The sequence below is a fragment of the Lactuca sativa genome, chromosome 7 (genome assembly GCF_002870075.4).
Source record: "Lactuca sativa cultivar Salinas chromosome 7, Lsat_Salinas_v11, whole genome shotgun sequence".
Lineage (NCBI taxonomy): Eukaryota > Viridiplantae > Streptophyta > Magnoliopsida > Asterales > Asteraceae > Lactuca > Lactuca sativa.
Genome location: NC_056629.2, coordinates 90,007,041 through 90,018,543, shown reverse-complemented (window position 1 = coordinate 90,018,543; position 11,503 = coordinate 90,007,041). Strand labels below are relative to the sequence as shown.

General features: G+C 31.0%; 1 long non-coding RNA gene and 1 other non-coding gene across 6 annotated transcripts; one reads left to right on the top strand and one right to left on the bottom strand.

The window, feature by feature from the left end:
- The first annotated feature begins 224 nt into the window (after positions 1–224).
- LOC122195103 (uncharacterized) lies at positions 225–5,142 on the top strand. 5 transcript variants are annotated; one of them, XR_006185085.1, is made up of 4 exons: positions 225–989; positions 1,764–1,817; positions 1,910–4,515; positions 4,598–4,841. It is a non-coding gene; the product is annotated as an uncharacterized LOC122195103 (long non-coding RNA). The 5 variants fall into 5 exon arrangements; XR_006185084.1 differs by having other exon boundaries at positions 1,764–3,837; positions 3,970–4,515; XR_006185083.1 differs by having other exon boundaries at positions 1,764–4,086; positions 4,428–4,515.
- Positions 5,143–11,122: 5,980 nt separating this feature from the next.
- Positions 11,123–11,194, bottom strand: TRNAD-GUC (transfer RNA aspartic acid (anticodon GUC)). Its single transcript has one exon. It is a non-coding gene; the product is annotated as a tRNA-Asp (tRNA).
- Positions 11,195–11,503: the final 309 nt, after the last annotated feature.

Here is an 11,503-nt window from a genome sequence, read left to right as displayed (position 1 = left end):
TAATAAATTAGTTTATTTAAAATAAATGGGTTTTATAAGTCAAAGGTGTATTTTGCAATCACTAGAAATCATTTTTGTTAGAGGGAATCAAGGTTGGGGTAGAAAATGTCAATACTCCAAACTTGAGAGACCAAAAGTGTCAAATGCTGGAAATTTTTCGTCTTCTTCTCTGATTCACGACAGCGTTACAGCCTGCTACAAACCGCTTTTTTGGACATGCAAATCCTTCCCCTTCGAAAGTGGAGTGATTTCCAGCCTTATTTGCCCATTTATACATACACGTATGAATTCGTAGGTTCTTACTATACCCGTCGTCGAAGCAGCAAGAGGCGTGAAAAGAGAGAAAGTAGAGAGAGTTTCGGTGGTGCACTGGTGCTGTGTTAGAGGAGGCTCCGCTGCTTCCACGGTGGCCGGTCGTTCCTTCTGAGAGTATGATGGCTTTAACTTCGCAAACTCTTGAGAATCCACAGATCTGAGTTATGGGTGTAGTATCCCATGGCATCCCGGTGAGTCATTGTGAATTTCGGTTAGATCAATGAAGCTCCGGTGAGACCAGGTTTAGATCTTGCAGAGTATTATGTTTTATGGATGGAAGTTACATTCTCCGATGAGGTTCCAGCAACAGTTTCTCCGTTGAAAAGCTTTGTTGGTGAAGACTTGGTCTCCGACGATGGCAAGTGGCAACTCCAACAAGACGGGTTCAGAGCAAGTCGGCTAAGTTCTTCATTCGAGCTGATTCAACCCAGTGGTTTGGAATTATTAGGAGTGATACTATATTTTCAAGGAGATAGATTGTGTGCGAAAATGTTCCGGTGGTGATCCTGTTTAATTTTGTCCGGCGAGAAACAACCAGAACGGACAAGCTTCCGGCAAGGCATTGGTGCAGGTGGGTTCTGTGTTTTCCAGCGTTATATGGTCTCAGACGAACTGTATGAAGATTCAAAGATGAATAAGAGGTGAGCGAGAAAAAAAAGATGTAGATGGGGAAGGTATATGTTTTTACCAAATTCTTTTGAACTATTGGTTACTAGACATATAATCTTGAGATGATACAATAAACTGCCATAACCATATCTACTTGTCGTTTTTGATTGTGTTTAGAACATAGTCATGTTCTATACGTGCCTCATCTTCTACTTAATGGGTTTTTATATCTGTTTCTCTCACATCATCATCTAGCAAGCTGGTATCATGTAAACTGTAGTTAGGATTTTCTGTAGGCTTCACCTCAAGGTTAAGATCACTAACCTTATTAGTTTCCTTAGCACTAGAATCTTGTATGTTTTCTAATTCAATTGTACAAAAGCATTGTCAATGTTTCATAGGTCCAATTGATCTTAATCTTTTGACACTGTATTTACAAAACAATGGAAGATCTATTAGTATATTCGGTTGGATGTTTCCATAAACTTTTTGAATTGAATATATACAATGTTAATAGTAACATTTTCTTTAAAATAAAGCTAAGGCTCAATGGAAGAAATAAGAAAATTAGGAAGGAAATTATGTGAGCATCCTTATATAAAGAAAAAAGATAACCTCTACTTTTGCTTTCACAACAGACTATGGACTAGTGTAGGCAAAAGGAAAGACTTCTCTCTCTCTTTGTGTCAACCACATTGCTCTAATATAGAGTATAAGATTGCACTACCATGTTTGTCCCATTATTAGAATGATGTTCGTTATGTTTGTGTTTCTTTTAATTATTTTCCAACTCATAATTTATGCAATCTAACAAAATAATAAATATTTTGAATTTTCAGATTTGTTTATAACGAAAGGTCAGTTTGCTGAGAAAAATGATGTTACCGGTGTTGGTAATCCACTTATCCGTAATGTCTCTTAATAAATATTTCCTTGATTCGTCTGTCATTTGTTTCATCACTCATTTGGTTACCAAATAACATAGGTGTATGGAAATCACATCCACCAATCGAAGAGTTACAATTGGGATGTATCAGTTAAGCTTCATCCACAACTTGAATGCCTTGTTTCTTTTGTCCTCTACAACATGCTGCTACTGATTTGTATTATGTCGTAACTTTCTGTATTGAACTCTGATACATTATATCTCATTACAGTAATGAAGTTTTTAAGATTCTCCTGCTCAAACCTTTTTGAAGAATCAATCGATACCTGGTCCGATACGATATGTACCGGCTTAATCCTTCAACTTCAATTGTCTCTATGATTGTTTGAGTATGACCTTCTTGAAACTTGATTTATAAAAGGCTTCACGACTTTATTCATTATATCAGGCAAAAGGTCCATATAATTATTAGAGAAGACAGAGAAGGCTTTGAAGGAAAAGCTCAGAAGATGTTCACAAGCTTCTTCTACAGATAAATTTAGCTTCTTACATGGTATGTCCAACTTGATATTGAGTAAAACGAGATGGAGAGAACGATCAGAGTTCAATGTATTTATCTCATCTTATAGAAATTTATTTTTGGAAGAGCTAACTTGTTCTCATCTCGGAATTTTTCAAACGGGTTCTAATATTTTTGACATATATGGTTTTCAGGACCTTTTTAAGGTCTGGGATAAAATCTAAAAGTGCATGCATCTTCTCCCCGATTTTGTTTCTTTTGGAAGACCTCTAATTTCACTGTTGATGAGGTGTTGGTCTATCTTGTGGGAGAGGCTCGCCAAATAATTTAAAATCGTGTCATTTTGGAGTTCTATTATTTTGTCAGCCAAACTATGGACCCAACCATGTACTTTGTCAGTTGCGGAGCAGATAGACCGTGAGGAACTAGTCTTTAAAATTTTCAGTGTCTTTAATTATAACAAGAACAATACTTGTTATAATTAAAGACATTGAAAATTGTAGAGATCAGTTCCACACAACCTAGTTGCGCAAAACTCTTCGTTGGGTCCATAGTTTGGTTGACAAAATGATGGAGCTCCAAAATATCATGATTATAAATTATTTTCCTAATCTCTCCCACCGGATAGACCAACACCTCAACAGTGAAATTAGAGGCCTGACAAAAGAAGTGAAAGTGGGTGCGTGCATGCATTTTCAGATTTCATCCTAAGCTTTAAGAAGGCCTAGAAAATCATGCATGTCAAGCATATTAGAACACGCCTGAAAAATTCTCGGATGAAATAATGGAACAAGTTAGATCTTCCAAAAATAAATTTTTAAAAGATAAGATAAATGCATGGGATTATGATCATAGTGTTCGTTCTCCCTGTCTCGTTCTGCTCAATACCAAGTAGGACGTAAGGAGCTAAATTTATTTATAGACGTGACTTGTGAACGTCTTAGAGCTTTTCTTTCAAAGTCTTCTCTGGCTTCTCTAATAATTATATGGATCTTTTGTCTAATATAATGAATAAAGTTGTAAAACTTTTTGTGAATAAAGTAGAAGAAGGTCTCACTCAAAGAGTTAGACACAATTGAAGTTGAAGGATTAACTTGGTACACATCGGATTAGGCATCGATTGATTCTTCAAAAAAATTTGACCACGAGAATCTTGAAAACTTCTTTATTGCAATGAGATCTAATGTGTCAGAGTTCAATACAGAAAGTCACGGCATGATACAAATCAGTCATCTACAACATGTTGCAAAGGACAAAAAGAATAGGACAATTAAGTTGTGGGTGAAGCTTAACAGATACATTCTAGTTGTAACTCTTCGATTGGTGGATGGGATCGCTATACACCTACGCTATTTGGTAACCAAAGGAGTGATGAAACAAATGATGGATGACTTCATCAAGGAGATGATTATTGAGAGACTTTGGGTAAGTAGGTTACCAACACCAGTAACATCATTTTTCTCCACGTGTCGATAAAGAAAGTGGATAGAATGATTGATATCATATGGTAATGCAAAATTGTATAGATTGGGGTTTGTGCACTTATATACATTATTTGTCTTTTGTTTTTTTAACTTCTTTAAAGTTAAAAACAATGTACTACTGCTTCCAAAACCTAATACTTTTGACATTTTATCAGGTTAGTAGCTGATGTGTTGAATAGTGACTTTTGGAATTAGCATGGATTTTTGAAGATGATATGGTGTATTTTTCATGGTTATATTACTTAGCCTCGTGTAATGGTGGATATGCCTCTGTATGTTATTTTTTTGTCTGTCAAAAATTTTAAACTTCGAGACTTTTTCCATAGATTACTTAATTGGTTTGAAAGATTGTTCTAATATAGCTTAAAATGTGTGGTTTCTAAGCTTATTAAAGTCAAAGATAGCTTGAATATGACTGTATTGGTGAGTAGTTGTTTAATCTTGTGAAAATACATAAAAAATAGTGATATTTGAAGAAGAGTGACAATTATTGTATTCCTTTGAATAAAATTCATAGCCATCTAGAGTTGAAACTGTTGCCACTAAATTGGCAATTTTCTTGCTTGTATAATACTAAACTAGTTACTGTTATATTATCTATGATATTTCTCAGGTAAAGTCAAGGCAATGCTGATGTGGAGCACTTTGATTGGTTGGTTGTGAATGCAATGGGTTTAAAATTATCTACATGAAGACTAGAGGTAGTTTTGAAACTTTCTCTCAGTTTCATAACAGAAAGATTTGTTTAAAACTGTTTGAATGCAATTCAACTTATGTAAACAGGTTGCTTTTAGTACCCCCCCAACTCCCAAGTGTGCCATATTTTAACCAAGTGGTCTAGTGACCTGGTATTTAGGAAGCCTCATTCACAAATACTGTTAATTTGTATCAAGTTTATTAAGTACAAAAAACATGTAAGTTGGGAGTTTTCAATCCCTCTAGGATAGGGGTTTAGGGTTTATGGTATGTTGTTATATCATATATGTAATTTGATTAGATGTTACCAGATTTAGGGTCTGTTTGTTAAGATTTTTGGATTGATGAAAAGAAAAGGAAGGTAAAACCATTTTACCCCTTTGGTCATAAATATGAACCATAATAAATTACACTTATGAAAACATATTTTGTTTATTATTGTTTTGTTCCTCTTATTTCCTGTCAACTTCATTATTTTCTACAACTTATGAATCCAACTTTTCTATCTCTTTTTTCTTGAAGGTTATAAGTGTAAAATGGTGTCTACAACATTTTACATTTCATTTGGTCATAAATATGAACCGTAATGCTTGCTTGCTGGAAGGAGTAAAAAAAGCAATTATCCTTTACATTTCATTTGGCCCTCGTGTCAAGGGTTGCCTCCATTTTCCTTTACAAAATTTAGAAACTTTATAATTGCATTACGTTTTTATTTTACTATATATATATATATATATATATATATATATATATATATATATATATATATATATATATATATATATATATATATATATATATATATATATATATATATACTAGCCGTAGACCCGCGCAAAGCGGCGGCGAAAAATAGTTTCTCATTCGGCAATAAGTTCTATACGGAAACATGTTAGATTTCAAGTAACACAAAACATATGCATATTGTTATCGATCGGTTTTACTGCAACAAATAAATGTAACCCTCGCAATACAAAAGAAACTAAATATTTTGGTGTGTAGTGTATGTTTATAGTCCTTCATTTTAGAAATCAGGACACATTCATACGAAGTGACTTGCTTATTCCTTTATTAGTATTGATAAAATTAATAAAAGAGATAATTAAAGTTAATCTTAACAACCCGGTTTGCTTGATACAGATAAGTCTAAACGGATATATCATATTATCCACTTTAATATCTAAAGTTTTAAACCGAAAAATAATAAAATTAATACAACCATATTTCATGGAACATGAATAACAAATGGAATACTAATTTTCTATTAGTCATAAATCATACATATATGTTTTTTCTTAATATTAAACAAAGTATTTAATTTTACAACTGATTGGTCAATTTCGATTAGAAAGCATAAACAATAAATAAAGCTTAAAAAAATTACAAATAAAATATCCTATATAATGGATTATTTATTTTATTTTAATTGGATAAGAGATCGGGTCAAATTTTTGGAAGAGATAAGATTTCAAAGGTAATCAGATTAAAATTTAATATTATTTTATTCATGATTAGTTGTACTTTATGTTTAGAGAGTTGAACATCTTAAAATAATATTATTTTATTGGATCTATTTATAGAAATAGTAAGATTTCTTTTATAAGTTAGTAAAGATATATATATATATATATATATATATATATATATATATATATATATATATATATATATATATATATATACTATCTTATAAAAGAAATCTCACTATTTCTAAAAATAGATTGAATATAATAATATTATTTTTTTAAGACGTCCAAACCGTTAAGCTAAAAGTACAAATAATCACCAATAAAATAATATTAAATTTTAAACACGTTTTGAATTCTTATATTTCTCACCAAATCTTATCTCTCCTTCCCTCAATTCAGGATTCATTCAAAATTTCAAACCTTTTTTATCCAAATAATCCTTAAATGTAGCATTTTGATCAAGTCGTATTAATGATGCTGAGATACCGGCAAATGTGAATTACAGCTCGCATTCCCTCATATCTCTCAGACCCATCCCCTATATGACCAATGACTAGAGTCAAATTATGGAAGGACATGCATTTTCTTCCGGTTCAACCCTAGCCGTCATCTGTTCCTTCGAAGCAATCTTCTTGGTCAGCCACTATTGGAACTCCGATCACATCTCCTCCATGATGATTGATGCATCAACCGCAATTCTCATGCTTCAATTTTTTTTCTTCACCCAATCTCTACGGACATTTCACGCCAGTCACGAGGACATTTCACGCCAGTCACGACCATTCCATGGTCGCACTCTACCCTTTAGAAACCCTAGACCGCCGTTTTCACCACAAGTGCCACTGTGGACCAGGATCCAACACCATTTCAAACTGTGAAACCCCCACACTTCCCTCTCACTCTCACACACACAAATGAATTTCATTATGACTTTCTCGAACCAACCCCACGTTTTTTAGTTTGATTAAAGGTATGATTTTTAAACATTTTACTTATCCTAGATTCTAATTTCACAGGTTATTTGTGTTTTTTATGATTTCACAGGTTCTACAAAAAATCGATTGTCATTTGTAAGAAAAATTCATTTTTTTGTCATTTTTCATTTTTCATTTTTAAGAAGCATTTGATTGTCATTTGAGGTGGATATAGGTGATACACACGACTGTTTTTAGGGTTGTGTCATGTACCTCCTTACCCTTACAAAGTAAGAAAATGTTAACACCTTTGTGCAGGTTACTTTTTCATTAAGTTCAATTAGATAACGAGTGTTGTACACTCAATGTTAATGAATCAATTTTTTGCCTATTTCATTTCTATTTTCTTGATTTACTATACACGCCAGTATACAAGATGAATAAGAAATGCTTACTTTTATAAGGTGGAAAATTCATCCAATATTCTAATTGGAACACCAAGTGTTGGATGGAAATATGGAATTACTCAATGGGCATTTAACTTGGAAGAAGCAAAAATTGATTATTCTTAAATCCTTTATGTGGTTTCAGTTGTAAGGTTTTTAAACCTTTTTATTATATATATTTACAAAATTCTATTGAAGTCTAAGCATTAGTTAACCATTTTTTTCTTGGTTTTGACTTCTGAGTTATCTCATATTCCATGATTTATGAGTTCAGATCCAAGACCGTATCTCCAATATGACTAAATATGTATTACGTTGTTTATTTCTTATTCTTTTGTTATTGATATGAGCTTGTTGTTCTTAATGGAGGAAATTGTTATATAATTTTTTGTCGTTAAAAGAATCGATCGAAGCCGAGAAGCTTGGTCTTCCCAAGCTTTGGTAGATGATGAAGTGGTTGTTGCTATTTGAACTTTTGGCTTTGTGGAACTAGGTTTCTTTATTTCTAAACTTAAAGTATGATTTGTTTAATAGAAAGGTATGATGTCATTAACACTTTTGAGTTGTTGAATATGTGAAACAGAGTAATTTCAAAGCATCAGACACAATGTGAAATCATGTACTGTGAAAGAGACCAATAGATGCAACTTTCATGAAATGGGGCTAGAATGTTGTTGGTTGGGTATACATTTTGTTTATTGACTACAGTGCTGCTGAACAAATTGGTAATTTCTTTATTTCATGTTGCGATTTTGAACGGTAGTTTTAGATCATGACTTATAATATTTCTTTTTTGTGTTTGTCATAGGTTACAAAGGTGTTAAGCCTAACAATAGCCATCTATAAAGAAAAAGGTACCAACTATATTTACATGAAACAAAAAATTACAAATTACAATTTTTGATACTAAATATTTGATACGGTTTGCTTTCTAATTGCATAACTTCCTTATTCCAATGGTAAAATTACTAAAATAGTTGTTATTATGAATGAAATAGCAATGAAAATAATTTATTTTTCTTAATGAAAATAATTTTTTATTCTAAAAGAAATGGCAATGTATTTAGCAAAAAAAACAAGGTTATTTCTGAAATAACAATGTACTTTGCCAGTACATTGTTATTTCTGTAAAGATGCCAAGATGGATAAAATAGTTTCTACCTTTTGATTATTGTAAAATAGTTACTTTCATTTGCAAAAAAACATTTTTTTTTTAATTTCTAAAGAGTTTTATTTATTAATGAATATTTTTATTAACTATTATTTTTATTTGTCAAATAAAAATAATATGAAAATGATTCATGTTAACCGAAATTGATCATTCTTATAAAAGTAATTGAAAATGACAGTTGTTAACCCAAAAGTGAACGGCTCAACCTACAATGAAAATGAAAGAAACTCTTCGATCATCTTTATCTAACATGCGTTTCAACTTTTTTATTTGGAATCAATGACATTACTAAGGATGCACCGAATTTTTCTAAATTACCCAACAAAGGATATTTTATTTTTTATTGCTATATTGGAATAAGATGGATTCAACTTGGAAGGTACATATACATCATATCAACAAGAGCACGATGTTGTAAGAGTAGTGATGGAAGTCAAGTGTTAACTTCCTTACAACCTTAATTTATCAATATATTATTTGTTATGATCAAACAGGACCGGAATGGAATGGTTCATTCCATATAAATGAAAAAAAAAACTATCGTAAGGGAAAATTGTAACATAACCCATATAATGTTTTTTTTTTCCAAATTTATTATCTTTATAAGTAAATTACAATATTATTTTCATATTTTTGCTCTTCATTTTGCTATAGTAGGCCCATGCATTAATTTTTTTTTAATTATTTTTAAATTATGCCAAACATTTAACCTGCAATTTATTATGTTTTTTTGCTTTTTTTCTTGAATTTTTTTGGCTATGTTAGATTTCACATGTGACTGATGACTTAGACTTGAGATTGAATGTCATCAAACTTAATTATTTATTATTATTAATTAATTTTGTTTAAATGTTTAAAATATATAGCCAGGTCATTTTAAAAACGTTTCAGGCCTAGCAACTAAATTTATTTTATAATGTGTGACATAAATCTTATTAAAAAGACAAAAAAAATGTTAATGGTTAAGTTATTATGTATTGATATGTTTGCATTAGTTTCTTGAAAATTTTACATGTTTGTTATTAGGGAAATCAGAAAAGTCCCAATATTTTCGGAAAAATTTCACTTTACTATTCTGAGTGTCTGAAAAATACTTTTTTAGATATTAAAAGTTGAAATACCGTTTTGAACCCCGTAAACAGTCTCATATGCCCGGAAATTACCTTAGCTCATGTGTAGCCATGAGTTTTACTTATGTGTCAACTCTATTGTACGAATATGTATCTAGGTAGAAACAATCTCTTGAAAAAAACTATCCGACACAAATCTGTCCACCAAAAGACCGCAAGGAATTATCTCGTGCCTAAAGGAAAATAATCGCCTCTAGAAACTAAATTCTAACAAATTCATTCTCGTCCGCCGCTTGGCGCGGGTAATTGGCTAATATATATATATATATATATATATATATATATATATATATATATATATATATATATATATATATATATATATATATATATATATATATATATATATATATAGACACACACACACACACATTACGTTTTTATTTTACTTTATAATTGCTTCATCCGTTTATGCATTTTGTTACTGAACAACTGTGGAAGCGACCCAAGCATTGTGAAAGAGACAACTCTATTATGATTTGTGAATAACCGTTGGTTAGTTTTTTTTATGTGTAAATGTTTAATCTTGAAATTTGTGCAAAAGATAACAATCTACTTATTCTCAATGATTTGTTATTCTAGGATTCTACATTCATTTCATTGTAATACAACATTGTACTTTGATAAATCTACCTAATTATAGTGATATTGTACAAATAAGTAACAATTTTGCACTTATATATAATAAGAAAAAAATCGGAAGTGCAATGCTATAGTTGGGTAGATTTTCAAAAGTACAATACACATATATGAATGTACGTTGCTATTACAATGCATTTAGTCATGGACAAATGAAGGTAAATGTAAGTATGTTGCTTTTTCATTGAGAATGCATTGCTATTTCTGTTTTAAGATTGTTATGACAAAAGTAAACATTAAACAATCAACAATTCTTAATAAACCATAAACAAACAAATGTAATATCTTTGTGCTTAGTTGTTTTTTTTTTATTATTAAAATATACATAAATTTGTCAAACTGAGAAAACAAAGCAAATAAGGTCCTTTAGTTCTTGGCAAACAATCAAACAATTCTAAATTGTGTTTTCCAAAGCATCATCAATGCTAAGTGAGACATTATTTCGTGCTTTTGTAATATCAACATACTCTGCAAACTGAGAAAAAAATTACATTAAATGTTAAAAAGATCATGAAAAGGGTTAAATAATTCATATAAAATACAAATTACCTTAAACAATGCTAGTGGTTTCGGTTTTATGGAACTGTTTGAACAGTCTCCTTAAAAGTTTGTTGTGCAAGCTGAATTCAAACACAAAATACAAATAAATTGAAAAAAAAACAATTAGTAATTCTTAAATATAAAGATATTTGAACAAACTTTGAAATGAATGACACTAATGTTGTTGAGAAGCTTATTCGTTCTTCTTCTATTTCATTATTAGAATTGAATTATTTCATGATGCTTCAAATGATTGCAAACAGCCAAAAAGTGCTGAAATAAACGAAGAAGTTTTGGTAAAAACGCCGTTGCCGGGGATCGAACCCGGGTCACCCGCGTGACAGGCGGGAATACTTACCACTATACTACAACGACCGGTTTTTGTTATTTATGTTGGAAGTAATCTCTTGAATATATTTTAATATTTCGTTACCTTTTGGATTAAAATCTTCTCTGTTGATTTCGATTTCACTCCATTGTTGAGCACTTCTAAGATCGATTCACTTTACTCATAAACATTAACAATTCTGTAGTTGTGTTAAATTGCAAAAATCAGATAACTTAAAAAAAAAAAAAATTATACAAGTACGCTAATCTGGAAAACCCAATTTAGAAAATTCCAATTTCAATCTTATTTGAAATAAATGGGTTACTTTTCTTGAGTTTCGACTCTTACCTTTTCCT